Below are 5,457 nucleotides of genomic sequence, written 5' to 3'. Positions count from 1 at the left end.
GACCTGAGTGCAGCACCTCAAAGAGGAAAAGGCACCATCGAGGCCATGGCTGCCCTGCCACCTCTGCTGTGTGGGAGCCGAGCAAGGCCAGTGTCACTCATAGGGCAGTGCAAACACCAACACCCACGAGGTGTCATCATCACAGTCCCCATCCATGACAGACACCAGGGGCATAAAAGTTCTTCTCACCAGAGCCTGAACGTGCTTGGCCGTGGGGCTGGAGGTGACCACCATGGTAAATGATGATGTACATCCACAAATCTTTCCTTCCATAGGTTTACTGAATTTTCTTCCTCTTCCCATGGTACTACTCTGTCTTTTTCTCCAGTGACGGACAGTGTGGCCAAATGGTGTTGAGCCAAAATCTGATTGGTACAGAAGGATCACAGTACCAACCCTGCAGTGCCAGAGGTGAGCAGTGATATGGGGCAGGCAGCGCCCCCTGGGCACAGGAGTGTTCAGGGCTGAGGTGGCAGTAAAGGATCCCTCTTGCTGCCAGAGAAGCTGCAGACATCAGCTACATGGGGGATGTCCCACCGCAGGCTTGGAGCACATGTCTTTTGAAGCACTACAGCTCCATGCCAGTGCAGATCTCTTGAGTGGATGTACTGTGCCAGCAGACAGTGCTCATGTCCTGGTTTAACCCATCCTGCTAATTTATGGGAGCAAAGTCACTCAGATGTGATTCCTCCTTTACGCTGTAACTGAACATTCACTCGACAGAGGTTACCCAGGCTTCTGGAGCCTGTTGAGTTGCTTTGAACACAAGCTGCAGGGCTGTGCTGGGATGCAGGGAGCTCAGGGGAGGCTGTGTCTAGACTAGAGGAACTCTCCTGAAGGCTTGCTGGGCTTTTGTTTTGTAGTAACTCATATCTCTAATCTGGCTTGGAACAAAGCATCTCAGTCCTTTCAGGCCCTGCCACAACACTTGCAGGAGAAAAGGAGGCTCTGTTTAGTGGTCAGCAAGCCAAGATGAACAACAGGGACTGGCTGCAACTAATGCAGAGAGCACATTCCTGTGACAGAAAAGGGCTTCACCCCCGTGGCAGAGCTGTGTTTCATCTGGTTTGATGCTTTTCACCCAAACTCCACAAATGATGTGCAGGCCATTGTTTGAGCCTCCCTCCAAGGCCAGCAAGCAGAGGAAAAGCTGTGCACACAGAGGGAATCTATACTGGGAAGCGAGAGACTGGTCCTGGCACTGAGAGTTGCTGAGTTCTGGTATTTGGCATTCAGGAAGCTTTTGAAGTATCTCCCCAATCGTGCTGAAAATGTCTTATTAAAAGAGACAAAGCACATTAATTTGGGCCCCATGCTGTGCTAATGAATTAAACAGTTCCAAACTGAAGCTGTGGCTAAGGGTCTTGGCAGAGTCATCATCCATCCCTGTGTGGGCACGTGCCCTTGGCTATGGGCAGCGAGACCCCAAGGAACAAGAGCATGAAGTGTTCTGTGTCTGCTCTTACCTGTCTCTCCCCCAGACAGGTTTTGCTGTGCTGCACTGGGCATAGCTGGGAAACCTGTTCCTCACCAGGTTCATCACTGACAGGGGAAGCACTGACCTCCTTCTGCTCAGCACCAGCGTCTCTTCCTGCACACAGCTGTGTCCTGGGCACAACGAGCCCAGAGCTTCCCAGGACAAGGCAGGATCAGGCTGAGCTGGGGAGGAGCACCCCACATCCAGGAAGAATAGCTGCCTGCCTTGGGCTGAAAATAGACCATGAAACATTTGAAGAAGACAGAGCTGGAGTGGATGATTGCCTGAGGCAAGGCACAGCTCCAGCTGAGTTCATTGCTGAGCTCTGAGAGCATAAGCACATGAGGAGCATGGGGGAGGGATGCCAGGCTTTCTGGAAAGGCCTTGAAGTGTCTCACTGGAGCACTAAGCCCAGAGAAAAAACTTCCTTTGAATGAATCCCCACCGAGGGAGGTCACAGTTACACTGCTGTGCCCTGACATGGATACACAGAGCACTAGGCTGATGTTAAGGCATCCTTCCCTGATGTGGAGGCCAGGGAAGGTGTGGAATTGTGCTTCTCCCAGCAAGGCACTTGGCAGCACCACAACTTTTTCTCTGCTTATTTCAGGGCTGGATTTTTGTTGCTGGCAGCTGTTTCTGAGCTGATACTTCTACCTCTTGTACCCGAAGTGGGACACATCAGGGGCAAGCAGAGGCAGCTCACCAGCCCTCTGCTTCCCATGAGCTGGTGCTTGAGTTCAGTTCTCCCAGCTCCACACATCGTGTTTCTGCTCTGGCTCTGTCAGGGATGCTGGAAGTGTCCAAGGCCAGGTCGGACGGGAATTGGAGCAACCTGGAATAGTGGAAGGTGTCCCTGCCCATGGCAGGGAGTGGGACGAGACGATCTTTAAAAGCCCTCCCTGTGACTGATTATCGAGGGTTTTCCCCGCCCCGGGGGGAGAGGCCGAAGCGAGCGGGGCGGTGCCTGTGGAATCACCTCGGCAGCGCGGCGCAGCCTGCTCCCTTTGAGCCCCTGCTGCCATGAGGGCAAGGAGCGGCTCTGGCGGGCTGGGCTCCCTCGCCATGAGGGCAAGGCGCGGCTCTGGCGGGTTGGGCTCCTTCAGCTTGCCGCCATGAGGGCAAGGAGCGGCTCTGGCGGGTTGGGCTCCTTCAGCTCGCCGCCATGAGGGCGAGGAGCGGCTCTGGCGGGCTGGGCTCCCTCGCCATGAGGGCAAGGAGCGGCTCTGGCGGGTTGAGCTCCTTCAGCTCGCCGCCATGAGGGCAAGGAGCGGCTCTGGCGGGCTGGGCTCCCTCGCCATGAGGGCGAGGAGTGGCTCTGGCGGGTTGAGCTCCTTCAGCTCGCCGCCATGAGGGCCAGGAGCGGCTCTGGTGAACCGAGCTCCCTCGCCATGAGGGGCCGCCGCCGCCATGAGGTGAGGGGGGTACAGGGCACGGGGTGGCGGCGGCAGCGGGGCTGGACACCGGGGCTCCGGGGGAGGAATGCGCCATCTGAAGTACTTTCTCTTATTTAGCTGTTCAGCCGGCAAGCGCTGCAGCCCGCGGTGCCCAGGACTAGGGTGTTGCTCGGCTGTGCATTAATTCCTCAGCCTTTCGCTCGGGGTGCTGGCTTTTGTCCTCTGCCACAAGCTAGGCCGCTGCTGTTGAGCTTTGTGAATACAGATGGAACTAATAGATTATTTGCGATGTTTCTGCAGTCTTCTCTGTAGGCCTTCAGCCGATGACCGATCGCGGTGACCCGCAGCTGGGCTGGCCTGGAGCCGCCCGAAGGTGCAGCCCTGAGGTGGCCCGACCCCGAGCTGTGCTGTGCTGGGACAGCCGGGGAGGCTCTCCGGGAGAGCAGATGTGAAGGGATAACCTGCCCGTGAGACACAGCGAGAGCTCTGGAGCCACGTGGGTGAGGTGTGACCGTGAGCCCGCGAGGGGAAATGGGCAAAAATGTTTTGCTGTCTTAGAATTAACTAAAAAGCCTCTGCTGGCTCCTATGCTAGCCTCAGGTCTTCAGGATGGAAATAACATGGTTTATCCAGCAATAAGTTTGGCTTATCTATTCCTCTTGCTGGATGAAGCCTTAATGAGAGTAGGCATCAGAAAAATGCCTCCACGTTTTTTCTGCCCTGTAAACCCCCAGTTTTGGTTTTTTTTTCTCCCAGCAGTAGTCAGCTGCCCAGGGCTGCTCAGTGCCTGTGCCAGTGTTATGCTGCTGGGAGAGAAAGGTGCTGCTGAGCTTTCCTGGCACCAGTGAGGCCGTCCTGGTGCTCAGTGGTGCCAGGTTTTGGCAGCACTCTGCATGCCCGAGAGTGGAGTAACTCCTGCCCGTGGAGTTAAAACCTAGATTGGATGCAGACAACACACAGAAAATAAAAAATTCTGTTGCAGATATTTTAATGTGCATCTTTCATATAAAAATGCATGTCAGTTAATTAACTGGTCAGTGCTAAGGGTTGAATAGGAGTCCTCTTTTCAACTTTCTTTATTGGGTTTTTATTACAGGTAAGCTATTGGTGTGGGGCTTGCTGGAGCAGCAGGGGTGGTCAGAAGTAAAGCTGTTGATGCTGCTTTGAAGATCCTTGTTTGAAAGTGAAGAGGGAAACCTGGAGCCCACAGTTTAAACGGGGCAGATGGAGAATTTGTTTTCAGAATGTGGATGAAGGAATTGGAAACATCAGCGGTGGTTTGGGGCAAGGTATAACAAGAATTATGTGTACAATTTATTGTTAATCTCCTCTCATTGCTTGTTGGAAATACATTTTTACATGACCTCAATTAAACATATTTATATTTAAGCTTGCTCAGTTTGCTTTTCATTATCTTACAAGGCTGTTGGGTGCAGGAGGATTTCAGAATGGAGACTGGAGAGGCTGTAGTGAGGCAGCAGCTCTCATCCCTAGGCCTGGGGGGAAGTGAAGCCCACAAAGGAAGGTTGGAAGAGGCTGATGAATATGTAAAATACATCAGAACTGGTGGGGAGGAGCAAGATGACGAGGGCTTCAGACAAAAATGGTATTTAAATGCAAAAGTTGGAACAAAAGGAGTGTTGCTCTCCAGATGAGAGTTGGATCCCTTTGGATTCCTTGCAGTCTTCTAGAAAACCTGGGTTTGTGAAATAATCCTGACTCCTTAAATGTCCCTGACACTGTTAGTTCAGCCATGAGCCCTTCTGCCAGCTGAATATCCAGAGCTTTGAATGTACAGTTTTTGTACTGCACATGGGAATATTTGTTAAAATACTAACCATTGGGAAATAAAGGTTTTTCCTTGTTGAAGCCTGAGTTCTATTGTTTCTGTAGGAACAAATCCTACCTGCAAAACTAATCAGGGGTTTCCCCATGGATTTATGTTGTGCCCAGCAATTTTCCTCTTTCCCAGGGCTGGGCACCTGCTTGCCCTTAAGGTTGGGGGTCCTGCCTGCTGGCAGCCAAGGAACACTCACTGTGTCAGGGGGCTCTGCTGCTGGAGCAGGTATTCCCAAAAGTGGCAAAAAATGGGGAATATGAGCTCTTCCCAATATCCCATCCATCCCTGCCCTCTGGCACTGGGAGCCATTCCCTGTGTCCTGTCCCTCCATCCCTTGTCAATTGTCTCTCTCCAGCTTTCCTGGGGCTCCTTCAGGCCCTGCAAGGCCACCCTGAGGTCCCCCCAAAGCTTCTCCTGTGCAGGTGAACAATGGCAGCTGTGCCAGCCTTTCCTCCCAGCAGAGCTGCTCCATCCCTCTGCTCATCCTGGAGCCTCCTCTGGCCTGGCTCCAGCAGCTCCAGCTCCTGCCTGTGCTGGCCCAGGGCTGGGGCAGCTCTGCAGGTGGGAAATCACCTGAGCAGAGGGACACATCACAGGGTGATGCCTCAGCTTTTAGCTTTTATATTTTTCAGATTCTATTCTGCTTTAGTGTGTAAGTCTGGGCTTCATATGAGGGGATGGTGAGCTCTGTGCACAGAGCAGGGAGACAAAACAATTCCTTCTCTAGCTGGGGACCAAGGACA

At 53.1% G+C, this 5,457-nt stretch overlaps 1 long non-coding RNA gene and 1 other non-coding gene across 2 annotated transcripts; both read left to right on the top strand.

The window, feature by feature from the left end:
* Positions 1-2,506: 2,506 nt before the first annotated feature.
* Positions 2,507-4,263, top strand: LOC136562989 (uncharacterized). Its single transcript, XR_010784588.1, has 3 exons — positions 2,507-2,892; positions 3,187-3,379; positions 3,971-4,263. It is a non-coding gene; the product is annotated as an uncharacterized lncRNA (long non-coding RNA).
* LOC136563244 (small nucleolar RNA SNORA74) lies at positions 3,626-3,828 on the top strand. The gene has a single exon (XR_010784612.1). It is a non-coding gene; the product is annotated as a small nucleolar RNA SNORA74 (small nucleolar RNA).
* Positions 4,264-5,457: the final 1,194 nt, after the last annotated feature.

Source organism: Molothrus aeneus, chromosome 15 (genome assembly GCF_037042795.1).
Source record: "Molothrus aeneus isolate 106 chromosome 15, BPBGC_Maene_1.0, whole genome shotgun sequence".
NCBI classification, from domain to species: Eukaryota; Metazoa; Chordata; class Aves; order Passeriformes; family Icteridae; genus Molothrus; species Molothrus aeneus.
This window is presented reverse-complemented; position numbering and strand designations above follow the sequence as displayed.